This window comes from Halichoerus grypus, chromosome 6, assembly GCF_964656455.1.
Source record: "Halichoerus grypus chromosome 6, mHalGry1.hap1.1, whole genome shotgun sequence".
NCBI lineage: Eukaryota > Metazoa > Chordata > Mammalia > Carnivora > Phocidae > Halichoerus > Halichoerus grypus.
The window spans coordinates 34209074-34233181 of NC_135717.1; the positions used below are offsets into that span (position 1 = coordinate 34209074).

At 41.8% G+C, this 24108-nt stretch overlaps 1 long non-coding RNA gene across 1 annotated transcript in view; it reads right to left on the reverse strand.

The window, feature by feature from the left end:
• The window catches only part of LOC144382079 (uncharacterized), a 234851-nt gene that overhangs the window by 97328 nt on the left and 113415 nt on the right, over positions 1-24108 (reverse strand). The window contains exon 2 of the long non-coding RNA XR_013448476.1: positions 14286-14379. This is a non-coding gene — a long non-coding RNA (uncharacterized LOC144382079). The remainder of the gene's footprint in view (positions 1-14285; positions 14380-24108) is intronic.

A 24108-nucleotide genomic window follows, 5' to 3' on the forward strand; every position in this document is an offset into this window, starting at 1 on the left:
GAGGGCCCAAGAAGAGCAAAGTCTCCAAAGACCAGTTTGGTTTGTCAGAAGAGCAGGAGGAAGTCCAGAGTGACTGAAATGTTTATGAAGAAGAGTGGTAGGCAGTGAGGCTACCCCATTGAGGAGACAGGGACTGACTGCATTTCTGTTATCTACCAATCTATGCTGTGATATAAAATAATCTGGAATAAGATGATCAAATTTATATAGAAGATGCTGGTCATTGGATCTAAAATGTTTTTGAGGGCAACTATTACAAAAAAAAAAAAAAAAGCCCCCCTAAAGAGAAATGAATTTCATTTAATCGAATTGTAGAAAATCTGATTGATTTTGCCATCAGTCAGGATGAGCTGGATTATGCTGCAGTAACAAGCATTCCCTTAATCTCAGTAGCTTAAGAAAAGAAAAATGTTTTATTTCCTGTCCTCACTATGTAACCAGCACAAGTCAGCATGAGAATTTCGCTGATGGAATAACTGTCATCTAGAACATCTCTGATGGTTGCTGTGCTGAGAGAGAGCTCTGGAGAAATCTCGCACCGGCAATTACAATCTCCAGTGTGGATGTGACACTCACAAACATACTTTTGCTGATGATTCAGAAGACAGAAATAATCACTTCATTCTGTTCAACGGCATGCGTAGTGCTCAAGAAATGAAACTCTACCACGTGTTCAAAGGAAGATAAAAATGAGACATATTTGGTCAATTCCCCTAATGACAATCACAACTCAGAGTGAGGTTATGTTTCAACACTACCTTCTTCTTCCTCAAATACCTATGATGTGTCTGGCAAGCCTATTCTATTTGGGAAGTTGATAAAGGTGAAACTAGCTGAGTTGCAAAACTCCAGGGCACCAATAATATACTGGTTGGCTCTGAGCCACAGCCTAGTTATTATATGTCGAAGACCTACTTTATCTGTGTCAGACTCTGGATTTTACTTCATTATTTCACTTACTATTCACAACTACTCTAAGAAAATGGTACAATTACCTATATTTTACCACCATAAGAATGGATGTTCTGGATTATCAGGTAACTCACTTATAATCATACTGCTCTTAAATATTGGGTACCAAGTCAGGCCTACCTGATGCCAAAGCTCTACAGTATTCTTTTTTTTTTCTTCAGCTTATTTATTTTAAAGAGGGGTAGGGGCAGAGGAATAGGGAGAGAGAATCTTAAGCAGGCTCCATGCCCAGCACAGAGGCAGAGGTGGGACTCAATCTCACCACCCTAAGACCATGACCTGAGCCGAAATCAAGAGTCGGATGCTTAACTGACTGAGCCACCCAGGTGCCCCTCTATAGTATTCTTCACTCTGATACTTAAGGTATAGTCAATTCAGAAACATAACTAAGACATGTCTTAATCATTCAGGATTAATTGATGAAGTTCTTCCATAGCTTTTTGCCTTTGGACACGTCTTTACTTCTTTTATTCAACTATGTCTTACACTTATGAATTTAGAGAACTGAGAGTTTGGTGGATGAGAATTTGTCAGGAAATGGGTGGGCCAGAGAAATCAGAGTTGATAGTTATTTGACGTGCTTGCAAAAAAAAAAAAAAAAAGAGAGAGAGAGAGAGAGAGAGAAAGTTTGGAAACCACCCTCCTGCCTCCCCCTCCCCCCCATGTGGTGCAGTCACAGTAATGCTAATGGGGGGGGTGACCTACAAAACCAATTATTTCTTTTTCAGGAGACATATTTTCACTTAACACTTTTAGACTATTTATTTTTTATTATTATTAACACTGTAAAGAATGATCCATTATCAGAATAATCCCTCTGCCCAGGATCCGAAGTCCTGGGACATCTGTGATAACAAGCTTGTCAGATATTTAGATTGTGATTCTCCTGGGGAAAAATATATCTACAAATTAAATCCAGGACTAACCTTAATAATCTTTATTTTCTTCCTTCTATGCTAAGAATCTTGGTTCCCAATGACACCAACATATGTGTACTCATTGTTTTTATCTCATACCACATGCACAACAGACTTGGAGGAGAATAGCAACATGACCATGAACAATAGGATTTCTCAGAATGGCTTCCCCCAGTCCCTACAGATGACAGAGTATATCTCATTAGAGATGTAGAGTGAAAGTCTTTATTTTAAAGTCGGAAGACAGTTTCCCTGTGTGTATGCTATGAACCTGATGCACAATGAGGCTCATTTGTTATGTTTTAGAAGTTGCTTTTAAAAATATAAATTTGTCTTGTGATTATGGAAAATATTTATAAGGTTTCAGAGTAAAATCTATAGAATCTTTCATCAGGAGAGTCAGGATTCTACCCTGTTGCTTCACATCATTTCTCCTCGTTTTTTCTTTTTCTATTTTAGATTTTTAAAAACCCCTTAGGGTTTTTAATATGAGCTATTGCATACTCATACTCCCCTTCTCTTAACGGCAAACAGTATGCTATAAGCACTTTTCTCTATTTTAGATTCTTTAATTTTGAAATATATCCTGGTGATCACTCCATAGCAATCCATGGAGATATTACGTGTTCCTTTTTACCAGCTGTATAATACTCCACTGGGTGGATTTCTGTAGTATATTCAGCCAGGTCTCTGATAGGTAGACATCAGGTGAGGACCTGGGTCTAGTTTTTCACTAAATAAGCGTTAATGTTATCATTACCATTATTTCACAGATTCAAAATTTGTGATTTTTCATGTTTATAGGCAACTGAAGGCACATGCCTTCTTAATCTATCCTTCACGGAATGCAGATGCAGGGATAAACGCCTGGAGTGAGCAAGGCTAAGCATCCTCCACACACACACGTTACTGTTGTTCACGCCCTGTCATCACGTACTCAGAGCTCCCGGGAAGTGACCACAACTTGCTACTTTGTGAAAGAGACGGCCCCCATAGGAAAGCAGAAAGCTCGCTGCTCGTGCTGGGGATGGGAAGGCTGAGAAATGGCAGAGATTTAAGAAAGTGGTGATTCTTAGACAGAAACGAGCTTCACGTGGGAACTGAGTTTTGTGTTTACAGGCGCATTCTTTTTCTGCAGGAATAACGTGCTTCTTGTCAGCCATGGTTTACTACATTCATGAGGAATCTTGAGTGCTGCTCTGGTGGCATTTGGGAACTTGAAGGATTCGGGAAGTCTTGGACCTTTCCACGTCTCCTGAAGAGCGCTCACCTGAAGTCAAAGCTAGTGCACCGTAGTTGAGAAAGCACAGACCTTGGAGCTGAACAGATGTAGTTCTGAGTCCTGGCTCTGATTTCTTTTTTTAAAACTGTAATTATGTGCAACTCGTTTAGCTTCTCTTATTCTCCTAGTGCACAACTGCGAAATGAGGCCAAAACCAGGAGCCCATGGTACTGTTGAAGTAAAATAACTGAAATAAAGCAGACCAAGGTCACACGGAAGTCACCATCACCTACTTCACCTTTATCATCACTAGCGATAAGATGCAGTGTAGTGCCCTGAACACGGCATGGGCCTGGAAACTGCCCCCTTTGGTTGGAATCCTGGCTCTTCTCTTTCTAGATACGTGACTTCATGCAAATCTCTGTCTATGCCTCGGTTTCCCCAACGATGTCCGGAGATAAAAAGGAGCAACAACCCCAGAGGATTGTTGTAGGATTAACTGCACGCATACTTGCGAAGTGCCTGGAAGCAGGGGGTAGCCATTGTCATTGTTTTCATATGAGAAGGAAGGTGTATCTGTATGTGTTATTTAAAGCTGGACCTCACATGTTTTAATTACCAAACCCTGCTCCTGAGACTCGAAGCCAGATGTATCTGGATAGTAATCTGCTCATGTCTCACTTCTCCCCGTCAAAGATAAATGCGGTGCCTCACATCTTTCGCTGCCCCCTGCCTGATGCCATCCTACCCTTCCCGTGTAGGCCCAGGAGACAGCTCCCGGAGGAGGTACTAAAGCCGTAGCCCAGCTGGTGTCTGAAGGGGGGAAGGGAATCTGCTTCCAGCTGCAGCTTCCAACCCCACCCTCCCCGTGACATGCTCCTCTTGGTGAACCCTCGAAGGCCTCAATAATTCACCACAGCCACCATGCTCAGACAGGTTGCTTGGAAAAGCGAGTTCTGAGCCAAGGGTTTTGGCAGGTCTTAAAATATTTCCTTCTGTACAACTGCAATCACATCTCCATCATGAGCACCTGGGAGTGCAGTAGGCATAAAGGGGAGAGGAATGAGGAACAAATGCAGCCCTTGGTTTATAATTCACCCTTGTCACACGGAGATCTGGGCACAGCTGATCTGGCTTGTAGTGCGAGGTCTGGGACAAATGAAGTGATACCTTTTTGGTTGTATCTATTTTAATTTTCCCTGGTAAACAAAGTGTGGGGCTACCCCCAGAGGCAACGGCCAACTGCGTCTATGCTTCCGATAGCCAAAGCTTAGAAACGGCACGCATCCGTGTCCACAGTCCGCCAGCTCAGACAAGGTCTGCTACCTCCTACTTTTTTGTTGTTTTCCAGAAAATCCTGGAAGGGGAGAGGGGGAGCATTCTGATACAGATAAGCACTTGAGAAGAGCTCCTCCTGAATTCCCTGGGAGAAGGTCTGGGTGGGGTGGCTCCAGGGCAAATCATCATAGAGGCCACATGAAATATTAAGAGGGAAAGAGAAGTGTATGGTTTTGCTATTTTAGGCCTCCTTTCTAGTGAAATGCTTGGTACGTTGTATGTGTTCAATAAACTGTTGAATAAGGGGGAGGGGGGTGGAGAAGAAAGAGAAAAACAGAAGGAACGTAAGAAGGACCTGATCAATGGAAGGATCGCTCGATGCTTGGCTTGTGTCAGAGGAGGGATTCGGGATTCAATCTGCACATTGTGAACACGCTAGATGTGGGGCCAACTGTCGATCTCTGCATCTCTGTCACTGTCCTCTCTCTCTCACACACACACACAATGGCAGGGCTTATCCCTGAAACGTCTGCTAAATCTTGGTTACTTACTGATCCCCCAACGTCCCAGTAAAGTAATAACATTAGCTTACATGTCCCGAGATTCACGACATGCTAGACATTATACTAAATACCTGAATTTTTTCATTCTCCTTGAGACAGTTACTATTTCATCTTTATTTTTGTAGAGGAAGAATCTGAAATGTGGGATTTTTTTGTTGTTGTTGTTCATTTGTTCAATGCCTCTCAAATCTTACATGGAAAAGCCGTTTTGAAATAATACTGCTTGATTATGGTCCCCACTATTCCAATCTATTTACAGGCAAAGGATGTCCCGGAGTGGGATAGAGGCCCACAGAGGTGCAGTACATGCCCAATAACACGCCACAAGTCAGGGGCAGAGCGAGAGTTAGAACCTCACCGTCCCACCCCAAGGCCAGTGGCCTTCCCTCCACGCTTCCCAACCTGAGCCATCAGCCCTTGACATTGGAGAGTAGAGGCAGCTTCAACCTGTCTCTGCCTTTGCAGTGAGGTTTTGGGAAGGCACCTGACCATACACGAACACAAACGTTAGGCAAATTCTGCTGGGAATGAAATTTTTTGAAAGGGATGCTATTCAATCAGTTCATTCTTCCTTGCCAGCTAAGAGGACACCAGGCAACAAGGGGGCAGTAGAGTGGGGATGAGGTATTGTACCCATTCATGTAACTATTAAGTTTCTTGTATGGTAATGGATTTTGGTGTAATTTATTGCAAGGGCTCTAAGTGATACCATCTGCTCTCTCTCCTTCTCTCTCTCTGTCTCTGCCTCTCTGCTATCTCCTAGATTTGTTTTTCTCTTTGTTGATGTACTTCTCAACCAAACTCTCTCCAAGTGAGTGCACATTTACAGGTTGACATAGACCTCACAGTCTTAAAAGAAGACAAACCCTCTCTTGTCTAGTGGCCTTCTCAATCCCAGATCATCCCTCCTTTGGTCATGTCCACGCTCCTAGATCAATGCTTGTCCCAGGAGGAGTGCATGCTCTGATCAGTTAGCTGCAGTCACATGGCCATTTCAGTTGGTTAAGATGACATATGGGTCAGGGTGGAAAATTTTGCAAAAGGAAAAGAAAAAAGATATCCCATAAAGAAGAAAGAGAAGAGATACCGGGCAAGACAACAGACTATACCCATTACTGATCGACACCCAAGCTATTCCATATCCATAAACAGCTCGTTAAAATCCCAGTATCCTGCCCAAGTAGCTGATGAAGAAACATGGATTTGACCCACTCTGTGTGACAGGGGGTATTTGCTGAAAAGAAGTCTGGAGTGCCTGCTGAACATTTCTCCCAGAATTCTCTCATGATAGGAAGATTTAATCATTTATCACTTGAAAATCACTTCCCGACATCTGAAATGCTAGTGGTAAAGGAAAGCAAAAAAGCATGGGATGTCGACTTGGCAAAAACTCGAGGAAGGCAGAGCATTGTTCTTGGCTAATCATAGCATCAGGCAAGGTGATTTTTATTGATGATCTCCTTGAGCAGGACGGATGTCTTCATAAACCCAAGAAAGAAAGCAAGCAGCAAAAATGACAGAAAGAAGCCAAGGAGAAAATGTGACAAATATTGAAGTGGGTAGGAAATTGTTTTAAAAAAATCAGAAATCCATGGAGAATACCGAACTCCCTTTGCCCATAGATGAACAGATGAGCACAATTCCACACTGCAGAGTCTGAGGCTCGAATGTGAGCTCAGATGTGCTTTCACCATTGTTTGAAAAACGGTGCACCCCTTTGGGCCAGGGCTATGTCATTAGGATTCTAAACTAAGTTTTCTTCATACAAGGATATGAAACTCTGGTCAGTCCTCTCTCAGCCACGACACAGCATGAGCATTTCCTATTATCTGTGTTCTTCTCTCTTTGCACCCCATCTCCTCCCCTGCTCCCCACCTTCCCTCCTTCCTTTTTTCCTTCCTTCCTCTCTATATCTGGACATGTGACAATGAAGGTTTTAGCTGACATCTAAATTCCCATCCTAGAACCTCCACATTTGCATGTTATTTTAGATGACTTCTGCTGACTATCAGAAAAATAAATGAATAAGGGAAGAACGAAACACAATCAATCTGCAGGAAAGCCAGAACCTTCTGAAGGACTTGACAACTGAAAACGGGAGTCCTTGGTTGACAGAGCCAGAACACTGGGTTCTCCTTCACCAAGCTAGGGCATTTCAAATACAGTGATGAGTCATGGAGCCAATTTTACTGGCCTGTGGTCGGCGCCACAGTTCACCTACTGATGAACATGGGGGAGGGGCGCATTTTCGTACCAGCAGGTTGTTTTACCGGAAGTATTATGGGATACAGTGGAAAGACCACTGCACCTAAGCTGAGGAGATCTGGGTGGATTAAAATAACGTAATTATCACAACAATAATACCATTAACAATCCAAGAGGCACCATGTGTGGGCATTGTGCTAGGCAACTTACATACATTGTCTCAATTGAGTCCCCTAACAATCCTGTGAGGTCGATAGAATGTCCTCCCGTTTCACAGTGTGGAGAAACAGACTGAGGGCAAATGAGCACCATGATCCAGCCAACAGAACCAGCAAGTGGCTGATCTGGGATTTAAATCTAGCTGCCTCTGTCTCAAAGCCTACACTTACCCATGTTTCTGCACTGCCTGGAGGCTAATGCAGGTTCTGTTCCCATCTTACTTTGTGACCCTGGGAAAGCCACTTCCTCTCTAAATTTACTCATCTGTAAAATGAGATTGATCTAAAGCTCTAGAAACCAATCTTTTTGACTGTGAGAGCTTTATTTTTTTTTTTAAGACCAAAACATTTTTTTTTCAAACGTTCAGATAATTTTAAAAAGTAGTTATTGAGAAAATAAAGAAAATGTACCTTTTAGGTATTCAGTAGTTTCACTCATTTATAAATACGGGGAAAGACTTCCTGGCGTTTCAAAGCACAGTTTCCAGAATCAAAACTGTGTGTGGGTACAGTTCTCGTGTCTGCCACTTACTAGCTTTGTACCAACTACAGAACCTCTCTTTGTCTAATTCCCTCATCTATAAAGTGGGATAATAATAGTACTGCCCTCATAGGATGGTTGTAAAGACAAAATGCGTTTCTATTTGGAAAGCACTTAGAAAAACTACTGGAGAATAGAAAATGCTATGTAACTCTTAGCTATCATTATTAAATTATATTTCATTAATCATAGTGATAGTAATTATATTTTAATATTTTCACAGATCTACTAATTTGTCAGGCAAGACTAGATCTATATTCAGGAACTCTGGGAAGACTCCAGGGTTCTGAAGCACAAAGATGGAAACCAAAACACAGAATTATTTTTGAGCTTTCTTCCAGTTTGAGCACTGTAAGAAAAGATCTACCCCATCACTGACCTCCTGACATCACAGAGCAGCTTCTCAAGACTCCTCTGATGGAAAAACAAAAGCAAAACCAAAACTGGTCCAGGGTAAATGTTTTTGTTTTTTCCTACTGGACCGCTAGCTCTAGGAGAAGGGAATTCATAGGCGACCCATGTTTGGAGCTACCAACCCCACACCTTCATGCCTGTGTCAGCGTAATGAAACACATGGTCTTGTCAACAGTGGGTGCCCATCCGGTGTGTGAAGAGAGGAGGAGGAATGAAGGAACTTGACATTTATACAGTGCCTGCTCGAAGACAGAGTTGCCTGGAAATGGGCCAGATGGAAAAAGTTCAGAAAACAGTGGGATATATCACAGGCTAGGATGCGAGAGAAACGAACAGGGGCTGGCAGTCACCTGCATCATGGTGGAATCAGATAACAGGGACCAGGAGCATCATGTGCGGCCCCACCAGCTACATCCACTGCTGGTAACATTTTAATGTTGTTTCTAGGTCCTCCATTTGTCACCATCCCAAATAGCCTTTGCTTCTGGGGGATTCCGTGGCACACCCACACTATCCTCCCTCATTAAGATACTCCTCTACCCCCCACCCCGGCCACCCCCAACCCCATATTCTCACTCTCTGACTCTTCCTACCTGGAACTTTTGTCCAGAAAACCCTACTGAATCCGGAGTTGGAACACGGGCCACTGTTTGCAAATGTGCGAAACTGGATGTAATCACAGTGAGTGATGGCTGCGAACAGGGGCTGAGAACATGGCCCTGAGCCACGCTGTTAGGGTTTAATTCCTCGCTCGCTCTGCTGCTGACTAGGTGTGTGACCCTGGGCAAGTACAGTAACCTCTCTGTGTCTCACTTTATTCCTCTGGGAGATGGCGATCATAGTAATAGTACCACCCACCTTATGGGGTTGTTATAAGGATGCAATAAACTTAGGGTTGCATCTGGCAGGTAGGAAATACGACTCCACTGTCTGTCCTGATCACAGGGTGCTGCAAATTATTTGTTCAACCCAGAACGCGATGGAACCCATGTAGTCCTTTTCTTTTCCTGGCTACATACCACTTGTCCTTCCGTCTCAGCTGGAATGACATTATCCCTCAGAAATACCCCTTCGCTTTCACAGTCTGGCTCAGCTGTTCATCCTTCGTGCCCATTTAATGCTGGGATTAGACATGTCGGTAGACAATACGGTTTTGTTTTATGTTATAAAGTCAGTTTGTTTACCTCTCTCGCTGGACTTTTAAAGGCTCCTGGGCTTGTTAAGAGTAGGCACTATGAGCTATTTTATCCCAAACATCTGGTCTCTCTACAAAGTGCTCCTTGGTCTCTCAGGACAGCACGTGGTTTGGTTTGGTTTAGTTTGGTGAGCAAACAGAGGCTTTGGGGAAGACAGGTTTGGGTACACACCCCACCCCTGCTCACCTCCCTGTATTGGCCACATCGATCCCACATCCATAATATTTATCACCATTCACTACCACTGCTTTACTTGGACCTCAGCAGTGCCTCATCTAGACCTCTGTGATCATTACAGACCATTTCTATTTTTGCCCCTTGTATCCAGTACTCTTTCCCATATGCATATATATACTGCAAGATTAATCTTCTTAAAATGCAAATTCAATTATTGCTCACTTCCCTGTCTCTCCTCTCTTTCCTCCTCCATTTCCTTCTTTTCTTCCTCACCTCTGTCGCCCTGTCTCTGTCTTTTACCCTCTTTGTATATAAAGCATAGGAAATAAAGCCTCCAGTGCACATGGGACCTGCACTAGGGGCAGGTGGAAGCCAACTGAAGGGGGGGTAGGTGGGTAGAAATCTCCTGGGGCACAGAAAGCCAGGTGGGACTCACAACAGGGAGGACTCGTCAGTGTCCCTCAGAGCTAGTGGCTGGATTCAAAGGACAGCGAGTCTCTGAGTCTGGCCAGGGCTCAGATCCCAATCCCTGTAGAAAGGAAAGTCCTGATCCTATTCTGTAAATATTTGAATCTCATTATGGCTGGGACAAAATCTAGACTGGCTCAACTCAGATTATATCAACTCAGTCCTAACTCTAGCAATCTGATGAAGAAAGATCAATCGATCGATAATTATCTTAAGGAATTTGTTGAATGAGTGAATGAATGAATGAATGAATGTCTTTGGTATTCATCCATCTTCTGGGTCACCTCACTGGTAGAAAGTAAGCTGTCAATTTGGGTATAAAAGCTCCACTTAGTAAGAATGAATTTGTTCTTTCTCTACATCTCTTGGAAAGCTGCAGTGGTCACTGACAAATTTTTAAGTAAAAGTAAGCAAAATGAAGTAGATTCTTGTAACACTGAATTTATTCAATTTAAAGAGCCGACATGAATCCGATGGTGTCTCCTTATTTTCCTGGTGTTAAAATGTTTTTTTCTCCATGAAATGATGATATTAAACAGTCACTTTAAAAGATGTAATTAATTAGCAAAATGAAAATCTGGTTACTCTTTGAGGGCCCCCCAGATATGCTGAACTTATTTTTATTCCTTGGGTGATCTAGGTTTTTCCTCTCTCGCCACACCTCACCACTGAGCTGAGTGAATTTCAGGGCTTAGATTAAAAAACCACCCACTCCTCGAAATATTTCCTGACTCTGCAGACTTTTGTGTGCTCTCCATGTAATAGACACCCATGGTATTTGTCATTTTTCTCCACGCTCATGACATGTGTTTTTACTAAGTCAGCATGAGTAGATTATAAGCTCAATGAGCCCAAGAATGGTGCTTCTCTCTTCTACCAGCGAATCCACAGGACCTACCACTGGGCTTGGCGTATGGCAGTGACTCCACAGAAATATTTGCTCACCAAGTGAATGAACGTGAGCCACAGCAAACTTAGGAAAAAGAGCTGGTTTGTGTGTTTGCCTCAGTTGCCCCCAAATCCACATAAAGCACCTTCTCGAATAATTCCCAGCCCCGTCTTCCTCGGGAATGGTAGCAGGTGGGTGAGCTGACAAAGGCAAGCTCGGGACTCCCTCCTGCCCATCCTCCAGCCTTGCAGCCTCCTGCCCGCTGTGAGTGGAGGGAAAGGAGGAACGGAACAGATGCTTTATGTGCTCTTACTTTCGATTATGTCAGTTGTTTCTCATAAGGGTCTTTGACTTGCTATTTTATTAACCTCATTTGATTTATGAAGAAACTAAGTCTTTAAAGAGACTGAATCATGTGTTTACCCAACTTTACATAACATGTACATCAGGGCTGGCATAGAGCTCAGGTACTTCTGGTTGCAAAGACCACGCTATTTTGCACTCTTGTTATGTGTGGCCTTCATCACCTCCATCCAGGAGAGGTACCGGGTCCACGTCCACTCTGGATTCTTGCAGGGGAAGCCAGAAGGCCCACGGCCCTTTCCTGGGTGCCACCCGCCCCTCTGGGAACGGGCCCACAGGTGCCTCCCCCCGGCCCCCCTCCCCCTGGAGCAGACACGCGTTGGCACGGTTTCCCAATCAATCAGTAGGAAATCATTACTGCATTGCTAGGAAAATGAAACAATGCACGTTATACAAGACCCACGGTGACACTGAGAAATGAGGAGCTGCCGTGAGTGCCGCGCAGCCAGATCTGTATGCCTGCCAGGCAAATCACAAATGGCCCCTCACGCGTTTGTCTTGGAGAACAGGAGCTTTCACTGTGGTGCGATACGCATGAGCAGACGTCAAGGTCTCTCCACGCCCCACCCCCACCCCGGCCCAAAGCCTCCACGTCGACCCAAGGCCTCAGTCATGAGACAGGCTGGAGGCAAGGTCTGGGTTCTCTACAGGAAGCCCACTTCACTACATCCATAGAATCGTCACTGCCCTGAGCCAGAAGGGTTCTAGCTACCTGGTAGCCAGGTAACTTCTCACCTTGCTGATTCTGGTCCCTTTGGAATACTTCCTCGGGGAGAAGCTCCCTAGTTGCTAAATGACCCATTATTGACCCTCCTGGTCAGTGTTTCCCCAAGTACGGGATGCACCTCTGAAAAGACCATACCTAGAGACATTCATTCTCATAGAGTGAGGCTTCTCTCCTTCTCAGCTTTCATTTCTTTAGATGTCGGGGGGGGGGGGGGGCGGGGATCCCCATCTTCTCTGTCTTGAACACCTCTCTCATACTCCCCATTTCTGTAGGGCTTCTTGGGATGTCTGCCCCTTCTCGTGTTTCTCTGTTTCTACATATCTGTTTTATTTTGCTTTCTTGGAAACCTATTTATCTCCAGAGCTCCTCAGCCCTAGGACCCCCTATTTGAAATATCAAGGATTGACAATCTTGCTGGCTTCAACTGGGTGAGGTGTGACTCCTGATAACATTCAACTCTATGGAAGTGATGGATGGCAATCATGGGTGTGTGACAACAGAAGGCCATCCCTGAGGGTGACAGCAAGGCATTAGCAAAGAGGGACTATAAGGTGACCAGGCACCTAAGAGTTGTCTACCATAGGGTGGGTACAAAGAAATACAGACCACATTGCTCTGAGATCTTCCTTTTTTTTTTTTTCCTGATGAGAGAGAGCGCGCGCGTGCAAGTGGGGGTGGGAGAAGGGCAGAGGGAGAGGGAGAGAATCTCAAGCAGGTTCCACATCCAGTGTGGAGCTGGAAGCGGGGCTCCATCCCACGACCCTGAGATCATGACCTGAGCTGAAATCAAGAGTCAGATGCTTAACTGACTGAGCCACCCATGTGCCCAGAGACCTTCTTTTTTATGTGTCTCCCCATGATAGAAAAATGGGGTCCTAGAAAGAGGTTTGACTGAGGCCGAATATATTATCACAGACACAAAGTCACAACCCAGGGTTAGAAGCTTTACTTTTCTGAGATGGAGATTTTTAAATTCTAACTGTAGCCAGTCGAATGTACCCACAACTTCCCCTGTGCTAAAATCCTCTCTTCACCCAATCCTGAAATATATTATTTTACCAATCCAAATATGTCAGGGATTTTATTGCATTTGCATTTCAAACCTGATAAAATCATTTTCCGGGTGACATTTTTCCTTGAAGGCAACTTCAAATTGAATATTTTTTTCCTTGTTATCTCTCTCTCCCTTACCAGTCCAACTTCACTTTCAGATTGCAAATCACTCACTATCAAGAGAGAGGCAATGATCCACTGTTGCCATCTTTCCCTCCCTGGCGTGTGGAGAGGTTCAGCTTTGCATTTCCAACTCAGGTCTCTACTTACAGAAAATCTCTTGCAAACACCTTAAAATATCTTCATTGCCCATATCTCATGAGCTGATCTTTGCTCTTTGCCAGATGCTGACAGAGGACGCCTCCTCTCGCACCCCAAAGGCAGGGGAAGGTAAGAGATACATTCCTATTTGGATTTTAGGGCGACATCCTTTATCTACGAACCTCATTTCTTGATCTGCTTTAAGCACTTGTAACAAAGGATACAGGCTAGGAGTCAGAGGGTTTTGTGTGTGACAAACGAGAAGAGTAAAACCTAAAACATACAGTATCTGGGAAGATTCCGTTAAGTAACACCTAGTATATGGCCACGCTTGAGTGTAAGCTCTGGTGAGTTCTTTTTGATCTGTTTTGCATCATCTTTCACCAAACCTGTGCTCAGGGAGATCTCTAATATGAATTGCTCACACTGGGAGACCCCACAGTTCAGGAAAGAAAAAGGTGAGACTCCTCCAGCTTGGAGCCCCTTGCCACTGAGTGACAGGGGGTGCATTTCTTAGTCTGTAAGTTTCAGTTTCCACCTCTGGAGAAGGTGGGCAGATCATCTGCAACTTGCAGGGTGGGTGGGAGGCTACCAGGCCATTAGATGTGCTGCCCAGAATAGCTCTGCAATTTTCAAAAACATTGTTCTTGCCATTGCTCATCAGAGAGAATACGTACAAGAACTTTTTCTGTTGGCCAGGCACTGTGCCAGCATTGGGCTGTGCTTTGTCACATTGTATGTTCTCTACAATCAGAGGCAGTCTGCATCCTTTCCAGTCGGATACATAAAGAAACCGAAGCACCAGGAAGTCAAACTCTTACCTGTGTGTCAGAGCCAGGGTTCGTTCCCACTTTGTTGTCTTTACTGCCACTGTCACCGGATTCACGCTGCCAGAGGTGCGGGTCTTTTTAAAACCTAAAATTAAAAGGGACAGAGAGCGGAAATTGTTATGAAAGCAGAGAAAGAAATTTAATGCTCGGAGAAAAATTTTCTTGGCACTTCCTCAAAATACTAATTGAAAACTTGTTTAAACACCCAGGACTGTCATCCAGATGGTGAAACATATAATTAAAATAATTACCCTAAATCTGGCAATCTAGAATTATCACTTATTATTATTAATATAGCATCTATTCAGACAGAATTAACTTTTTTACTTCCAATTCCTTCTGTAATATTTAACACAGCCCCACAGGCATGAGGATTATCTGTCTTTTGCATAAAGTCTTTATAACGCCTTTCATTTGTATTCACATTCACCTATAAGAGTGCTTCCTCAGGCATGGAATGATTTACCTAGCAATCCTGCAGTGGTGGGCAGTCTTGTTACCTTTCAAAGATGGGGATATTAATGCCCCAAAGAGCTCTGCCACACGGCTACTAAATGATAGGGCAGGGATTTGGTTTCTCAACTTTTAACTCTGATCAGACAAAAACTTTTTGAATTATGAAGATCAAAGAAATAAAATGGAATTAATGTGCGAGAGTGTTAAATGTCAGCCTTATTCAGTAGAACAAACCAGTGGAAAATGCCTACATTCCCAACTTAGGAAGAGGGTTACATGTGCTCTTGTTCACCAACTTGATGGTATGTCGTGCAGTGATTTGAAATGTCTGAAAAAAAAATCATGTGGTATCACGTAATTGCTATTTATCATATACTTCTCTATACTGTATTTGTTATATAATGCTGCATGAATCAAAAACTGGAATTCAGAATTATACACAGTGGACGACCACCATTCCTATAGAATTAACAAAAAGGAAATTCATCGAGCTGTTCAAAGATCTTGTGCTTGGTAAGAAACAGTTTTTTTTCCTTTTCAAGTGTTCATATTTTTATATTTTATGTGATGATGATACTAATGTTAGAAGAAAAATCATTGCCGATGCATTTTAAAGATGGTTACCTGCAGATACAGAAGGGGAAACTGAATTGTTACCTGATTCCAAGACAGCTTTTATAATAATGACTAAAAAATAAAAATGACAGGCCTTTGGGCATTCTTGTTTTCTTTCTAAGATGCCTCACCGCTTAGTAAGCTACATCAGTCTGTGGATTTCATTGGGGGCTTTACTAATGTATTAATTTTGTTTCTCTCTGCTGGAAACACTAACTGCTGAGGGGTTGGGGCTGTTTGCTTATTAGTTCTGATTGAGAAGGAGAGTGATATTATGCATCTTGAGTAATCAGGGTTGACTTACTGGAGAATGTAAATGAGTTTAGGGACACGGTGGGATGACTACCCAGGGAGAAGGTGATTTCGGGCATGAGAAACCATTTAGCAGAAGGGCATAGGAATTTGGAAGACTCCTGCCCACCCCTGCCAGGTCTACTTTGCTTAAAAACAAAAATAAAAATCAAACAAGAAAAGGAATATAAAAATTTTCTATCAGGTTCCTCCTTAGCTCAGTGACAATGAATACCGCTCCTGATGCAATTCTGGTTCCTCAGCCCAGAGACTGGTGCGGTGTAGACCCATGAGAAGGGGATGAGCTTTTGCAAATGGGATGAAAAGGTTCAAATCCCAGGTGAGTCAGTTTCTTACTGTTGGAACTCAGGACGCTTAACATTTCTGAATGTCAAGTGCCCTCTTCGTAAAATGAGGATATTGCAAAGTGGAAAAGAAAGTTTGGGGATTATAGACCAAGGTTTGGATGTAAGATTGCTACCTCCTTTCCCATGTGGCCCCTGACCCTTCTCTTATGCATGCCACTACGGGGCCTTCTTTATGTTCCTCAGATACACTGAGCTCTTTTTTCCTCATACTGAGTTTTGACAAGTTGTTTGCTCTGTTGGAAATGATCCCAACTTTTCCTTGACTACCCCACATTTTCTGCCGTGTACCTCCCCTCACCCTTAGGGGAGACATCTTGGTCTTCATCTCAGCCTAACTTTTCATGAGCCATCTCAGCCTAACTTTTCATGAGCCATAGACCAGGGGAGACCTCCATCCTGGTCATTACTCCCATAACCCCAGATATCATTCCCTCCCAGAACTTATCACCGTTTATAATGCTGTGTTTCTGTGAGCATGATAAGTGTCTTTTCTTCTCTTAGAACACAGGTTTGGAGAGAAAGTGGTGCCTAGTCCAGTAGGTCCTGAATATGCATTTATAAAACAAATGAACAAAAAAAATGAAGCAAAAAAAAAAGACAGAGCTTTCCATCTTCAGAACTCACTTGATCCTGGAAGCAAGGTCTGAGGTAGATCTTGGAATGATGATCAAAGAAAATGGTCAACATGTGAACACTATTTGTCCCTATAAAATGATGCAAATATTATCCTTTTCTGGGGCTAAAATATGCACAGGATGGACCCAACATACTGGGCAAAGATAAACTAACAGACTATGAATTGGGAGGAGGATGATTCAAGTTAAAGCATTCTAAGTTTTGTATAATATTCAGCAGGAAGTTAAAAAGAGATCAACTTTTGACTCTACTAAGTATGGCTGCTATAATTTTTAGAGTAGCCACTGTAACCTTAGAAATAAAGAATGTAACTTACAAACTGGTAAAGAACAAACCAGATAATGGATGCAGGGAGGGTGGGAAGCTCAGTCTGTCCCAGAGAGGACGAGAAAAAATAAGGAATAGAAAAACAGAATAAATAGGCAAAGCTCCAAAGATTGGGTCTAACTCAATATGGACAAGACCTTTTGGGAGAAAGTTTGAACTTTATGGAAAGCTCTTAAAGAATTGACTTAAGTAAATGGATATATACCCCATGTTCCAGGAAGACTTAGCAATGCCAAAAAATGCCAATTATCCCCCAAATTGGTCAAAAGATCCAATTCAATGACCAGTGAAGTCCCTATAGTGTCTTTTGTGTAAGATCAGATGTAATCACATATAAACATCTGATTCTAAAATGTATATGGATGAATGAGGGGGTCAAAAATAGCCAAGACATGCCTAAAGAAAACAAAATGGTAGAATAGTAATTGCCAAACTCAATCAGAGTTACTATGAAAGTATATAATAATTAAGACGGTATGGACATAGTACAGAGATACACGGAGCAATGGATCAAAATAAAGAAGAGAAAAAAAGTGTCCATGTAGAAACAGACCTACATGGATATGAAAACTTCATGTCTGATAGAGAACAGCAACCATACATCAGTGAGAAAAAGGGAGCCTCTTTAATAAACCATGTCAACCCAACATTTTATATACCAGGAGAATGACAGAGAAAACAGAGAGCTAGGGAGAGGGGGAATCTTCACCTTCCCATTTTTTCAAGAAAGTTAAATATTTAAATATGAAAGACTGAATTTTAAAACTTGAGAGTGAAAAATAAAGAATGTCTTTATAACATCTGAGTAAAGTAGAATTTCTTAATCAAGACACAAAACCATAGCTACAGAGAAAAAGTCGGTAAATTTGACTGTGTCCAAATACGGAATTTTTGTTCATCAAAGCACAAACCCAACACACAAGACCTGAAGCAAACTACAAATTGGGAGACGTCAGCAACACGCAAAACCAGCAAAATGTTAGTAACAGCATACATTAAAAATTCCCCTAGACTCAGTAAGGAATACCAAACAACCAATAAATAAAATGGACAAAATCCTTGAATCGGCATTCCCAGAAGAGAAAGGATACATGGCCATTAAGATAGGAAAAGATGCTCATCTTCAATGGTAATTGGAAAAATAAAATGCAAATTAAAGCCACAATGAAATGTTTCTTTTGGCCAGTTTGACAAAATTTAAAAGTCTGAAAATATGCATATGGAGCATGGGCACTCACATACTATTGCTGGTTGGGAGCCTAAATATTTGCAACTGCTTTAGAATACATCCATCATTATTTAATATAGCTAGAAAAATATATACCTTAAACACTGTTAGCACCGTTGTTTCCAGAATGACATTAAAAAAAAAACAACCCTGGAAACATCCAACAAATCCAACAATAGGTCAACAGGTAAATAAATTATGGCATTCATACACTGAAACATCATGCAGAGGTAAAATAAATAAACAATATCTACCCATATCATAACTCGTTTGAGCAAAAAGTAAAAAAAAAAAAATTTAAAGGAATATGTACAGCATGCTTTCATTTATATAAGGCTTCCAAACTTGAGATGTGAATGACACACTGAATAAGCATTACTTGGTAAAACTTTATAAAGAAGCAGAGCCCTGATAATCACAAAATTCAGGAGACAGTTAATTAGCTTTAGGCTCAGTGTCGGGGATGCATCCAAGGTTGGATTCACAAGGAAGCCTTGAAAAGTATTGGTGGTATTCTTCCTTTTTTGTTGATTGATTGGTGTACTGTTACACATTTTGTTATTATTTTATAATTTATAAATCTGTCATATACTTTATTGATTCATGAAATATCACATTTTTTTTTTAAATAAAGGAAGGACTAGTTATTTCTGCTGACTTCTCATAGTATTCATTTTTGGATCAATTACATTTTGTAAATATTAGAATGTTGAAACCAAGTCAATTTTTCTATTCTGGCTTTCTGAGACTACGGGATGCCCAATGAATGGACAACCAGACCACTTATCTTGTCATTTAGATATCTTTTATTTAGATTTAAATCTACTTTAATCAAGACATGCTCTCCCTGAATTGAAATCCCTTGAAAGCCATGCTGGTTACAAAAATGGGCAATGAATAGTCCCTTTGAACAAAGTATCATTCATAACGATCTGCAGAACTGTCACTTTTCTTCGACTGTCCTTTGATAATGAACTAGACCCTTCTCACTCAACTGATTAAAGGTGGATGACTGACTAATCTTGCAGATATGTCCGTTGTCCTGTAGAAATGGACACCTTTTCTAACCAGAGTGGTTAAAATGAAAATTATTTTGTTCCTCTGATGAGTCACTTTAGAAGTTGGATTAGTGAGCTTATAGAGCTAATGGTTAGATTTCTGGTGGTCTCCATTTATTCTAATCGTGAGTATATTCTCAGGCTTGAGGTTTGGTTAGTATGTTGTATTTTATCAGTGACTGACGATTGGGGATGACCTTGCTGAACGCTGCCTGGAGGATGGCTGGATGTTTCTGAATATTCTGGAGCAACCAAGAAAAAATATTAGTACTTCCTGTGTAAGTGGAAGACTAAAATCAACCTTAGACACAATTCAGCAAGTCTTCATAGTTGGAGGAACTGAGGTCCTATTCGAGTAAGAAGGTTTTGTGGTATGTAAAGTATTATGAAGGTAAACACCATCATCAGGTCACTTCACTGTTTCAGTGAGCTTTGCTTGCTCATATGAAGTATCCCCAAGGCTTAGTGTTGTAGTGTCTCTGGATACACGTCAGCATCACTTGAGTTTAAAAAAAAAATGATGCCCAGTGCTCATTCCAGATCAACTGTATTATATTTGTGAGTGTGACTTTAGGTATTGCTGTATTTTAAATTTTCTCTAGGTGACTCAACTGTGCAACTAGGGTTGAAAACAACCTTTGAAGTCAAACCAGATCTGATTTTGAATCTCAACCTTAGCAACTAGCTGCTTGGTTTTCTGATTAAGCCTTTCTAAATTACTAGTTTCCTTGTCTGGCAAAAGTGGCTAATAATGGTATCAACCTCATCAGTTTGTTGCAAAGATTAAACAAGGTAATTAATGCACTTAGAACAGCACCTGGCATATAAAATATGTCCAGTAAATGATGGCTATTGTTGGCACACTTATTTGTTTTATGAGTATTTACTGTCTGGGTGCAGAGAAAAGAGAAGATGCTGGTTTCAGCCAGTCAAGAAGGGGCCAGGGGAGATTTGAGTCCCTAGTTCTTCTTCTTCTTCTTCTTCTTTTCTAAAGTAGGCTCCATGCCCAGTGTGGAGCCCAATGCGGAACTTGAACTCACAACCCTGAGATCGAGACCTGAACTGAGATTAAGAGTCAGATGCTTAACCGACTGAGCCATCCAGGTGCGCCAAGTCCCTCATTCTTCTGGTGAAAGCAGGGCAGCCCCCTTCTGTTTTATTTTTCTCTTGTGGGGCCTCTTCCCCGAGAAGTGCAGAAGTCACATTCTTCAAATCCATGCTTGAGTTCTAAAAGTTTTATGTTCTTTCCACATCGACAGCCTTTCCCGAGGAGACTCTGAAACTAGCAGGCTTGGGCGAACCCAAAAGGGTTGGTGGAAAAGTTCAACCGTCCCTGGCCTCCTGCCAATCCAGACAGAACTCCTGGAAATATTTTATCTCGGAAAATAAAAATCAATTTAGTGGACCCGAAGATAATGTAGTATTCAGAGACATGCCATTTTTCTTCCAACGTAATTCCCCTTGATGCCGCTAAAGGGTTCAGTCGTCAGCGGCAAATAGAGGGAGCATTTTTTTTTTTCTGGGATAAATTATCAATTGGCTCCCACTCCATCAGCCCAGTGCTAATATGTCACCAGCCATCAAGGTCGGGTACAGCTTCAGCTCACTTACCCTCAAGGTGATAGAATGGTTAACAGTACAGGATTTTGATTACAGAGGTTCAACTTCTGGCCATGCCTTCATTTTATTAACATGACAAATGGCAAGTTACTTTAACTCTTGGTACTTCAATTTTCTCACCTGTAAAATGGGGATAAGATTACCAACCTGACGTGGTCTTGGTAAGAATTCAAGGAACTAATGCTTTTTTAAGGTGTCTTTCCCCCCGCCACTCCACAGTGCTTGGTATTTAAAAAAAGGACTCGGTGCTTTGTTGCTACTTAGGGTAGTGTTAATGATTTTGAGAAAACAACTCAGATTTAAAGTTGTATGTGTATGTTCTATGCCTGGGAGGCAGGGATGTATGGCAACTTTCATTGGTGCTTGAAGAAACATACTGGAAATGGCAAATCAACCTACAACCAGGATGCAAGGGATTCCTCCTCCTCCCCTCCTCCCGGCAATCAGAATAAAATGCCCATATTTATATGTTCAAAGTTGTCCTGAATGAAATGCTGGCTAGGGGAAATTTAGAAATGCTGGTTCCAGTCCTAGTTCTCACAATAACTAACTATATAACCCTAGGCAAATGATTTTCATTTTTCTCAGCCTGTTTCCTTGGTGATGAAGTATATCTAGGTTGGAGTAGATGTTAAGGTCAAACACTGCTTGACTATGCATTGAAAATGCTCATATTTAGGGAATCAGTGTTGGTTTCATAGAACAGCTCAAGAGAGATCCGTCTATGTGGGCTGATTTGAGTAGTTGCTGATAAAGACCTGCCCTACTGCCCTGTTATTTAGATTAGATTGCAAAATCAAAGGATAAGGACTTTGTCTGCTCTGCTGGGATTCTCCTTCACCATCCTCTATCCATCTCCATCCCGCTCTGTGCACTTAAACACTAAGAGGCTATGGGCATTGAGTTGGGCTTCCTTATCTTCTGGCCCCTCATTCCGTTGAACCAATGTGAGGACCTGGTAGGAAATCATATAGGGAGAGGAAAGAGAGATCACAGTATTCCCCCCAGGTCTCCTTCCTGCTAGACTGTGGTGTGGTACGGCTTAGTGCTCAGTGGTATGGCAGATTCCTCCATCCAAGGTCATGTCTTCCCTCAGGCAGGCTTACTATAGAGTTCTAGCTCCCACCAGGCTTGGCGACTCCATCTTCACTTGCCCCTAGGGGAGTGACCTATGGGTAACAACAGTTTCCCCGCGTTGCCAGCTTTGGGACATTTCTCCGTCCCTTGTTGATTTCTCACACCTTATAAGGAGCTCATTGATAAACTCTCCGTAATCATCCTTTTTGGATATGCCACCTATTTATTATGCCAGGGCCCTGCTCAAGACGACGATTTATTGAACACCTGCAAAGCCCCTTGTATTTAGGAGCTATTCAAGACCTGCCTTTGAAGTGATCCTTTGGCTTATAAAATCATCATGTCTGAGTTCAAATAATATACTCTTCATCAGAACCAGAGTAGCGAAGATCATGCATGGTTTTTCTCTCAAGGCAAATCTCCCTTCACCTTCCCTCATTTTTTTAATTCAATCCCAAATTATGAAGCATCTATTACCTGTCAAGAGCTACATAAAATGTTGAAATAGATAGTTTTAAGAAATTAAGATAAGAACTATATTCTATATTCACCCAAATATTCAAATGGTTTCCAATGTTCTTCCTTCCTGAAGGACCAAGTTACCAACTGGTATCATTCTTCTTCAACCTGAGGGACTTTCTTCAGCCCTTCCTGTCCTGCAGGTCTGCTGTCAATCAAGTCTCTTAGCTTTCTTTTATCTGAAAATGGATTTATCTCACCTTAATTTTCAAAGGATATTTTTATTTTTATTTTTTTTTTAAAGATTTTATTTATTTGACAGAGAGAAACACAGCGAAAGAGGGAACACAAGCAGGGGGAGTGGGAGAGGGAGAAGCAGGCTTCCCGCGGAGCAGGGAGCCCGATGCAGGGCTCGATCCCAGGATCCTGGGATCATGACCTGAGCCGAAGGCAGACGCTGAACGACAGCCACCCAGGCGCCCCTCAAAGGATATTTTTAAAGAATTCTGGATTGATACTTTCTTTTTTTCTTTTTCTTTCAACACTTTAAAAATGTTTTTCTACCACATTCTGGACTTCATTATTTTTCTTTTCTTTTCTTTTTTTTTTTTTTTAAAGATTTTATTTATTTCTTTGACAGAGAGAGAGAGAGAGTGAGCACAAGCAGGGAGAACATCAGGCAAGGAAGAAGCAGGCCCCCCATGGAGCAGGGAACCCAATCAGGGACTCAATTCCAGGACCCTGGGATCATGACCTGAGCCGAAAGCAGACGCTCAACTGAATTAGCCACCCAGGCATCCCTGAACTCCGTTGTTTCTCATAAGAAATCAGCAATAATTTTCTTGAATGTAATGTCTTGCTCCCTCTGGCTGCTTTCAGGTTCCCCTCTTTATCTTTTCACAGTTTGGTTCTGATGTGTCTGCATGTCTAGATGTGGTATTCTTTGTATTTACTTTGGATGGGTTTCACTAAACTTCTTTAATCTCTAAATTCATATCTTTCTCCAAATTTAGGAAGTGTGTAGACATTATTTCTTCAAAAAAAGTCATGCCCTGTTCCTGCTCTGCTCTCCTCTGGCACTCCAATTATAATATATTAGATCTTTTAATATTGTCCTACAGCCTGAGGCTCTGTTCATTTCTTCAATCTTTCATCTTCCTGTTTTTTTTTCAGATTGGATATTTTACACTGACCTATCTTTAAACTTACTCTTTCCTGGTCATCTCCAATATAACTGTTAAGCTCATCCTGTGTATTTTAATTTCAAATGTTTTAGTTTTTAGTTATAAAGCATCCGTTTTTTTTTCTTAAGACTTTATATGTCTTTGCTGGCATTTTTTATCCTTCCATTTATTATTAACATAATTTTCTTTACATTACTGAATATAGTTGCAACAGGTACCTTAAAATAATTTAAACTTTATTTTTAATAAAATAATTCTTCTACTTCCAAACTACTGATTATTTCAGGTTGGTCTCCAGGGATTGTCTTTTCCTTTTTCAAGAATCGGTCACGTTTTCCTTTTCAGTATAGGTATTGCAAATATTGTGTTATTGTGACTCTAAATTCTGTTCTATTTCTCCAAAGCATGTTGATTTATTTTTTGTTTTAGCAGAAAATTAACCTGGTTGGACTCAAAGTGCACCCTATACCTCTTGGAGGCAACTCGAATTTTCAT